Consider the following 567-nt stretch of genomic DNA (forward strand, 5'->3'; position numbering starts at 1 on the left):
CTTTGCTTTGTGTCTACTGATGGGCCGTGTGCGCGGGTGGTGTATGTTGTGACGCCCGGTGAATCGACGTTGTGGTATTTGCGTTGTGTGTGAAAAGCAGACGTTGTCGATTGGGTCGGGTGAATCACACGGACTTGAGGGCACTATAGTGACTGGCGCTCAAACTGATTCTCGGCGATGCCCTGCCGGTGGTCTCTCACGGGTATGTGTGTGCTTCTGTGGCACCCACGTCGGTAGTCTCCATGGCTCTCACCGTCTATGGCACCCAGCGGCTCGTCCTCGCTCCTCCTATGGGTGCCTTGTCTGTGGTCCGGATCGTGCGCCCCAGCCGCTCTTCACATGACTGGTAGCTGTCGAAAGCCCTTGCAGAACACGGGAAGGGGGGATGTGACTCCTTTTTGTGCCACCTGCGCTGCTCTGAGATTTTCCTATGATGTTTGCTTGTTGTAGCGGCCTGTGGTGCCCTCGTGGTTGTGCCTGCGCGATCTGCCATACCCCTCTGCAGATGCTTGGCTGCCCCGTGTTGTGTGGTTGTGCGCCTTGCGTCTGTGACAGAGTTGAGTGCGT

The sequence above is a fragment of the Leishmania donovani genome, chromosome 22, assembly GCF_000227135.1.
Source record: "Leishmania donovani BPK282A1 complete genome, chromosome 22".
Lineage (NCBI taxonomy): Eukaryota > Euglenozoa > Kinetoplastea > Trypanosomatida > Trypanosomatidae > Leishmania > Leishmania donovani.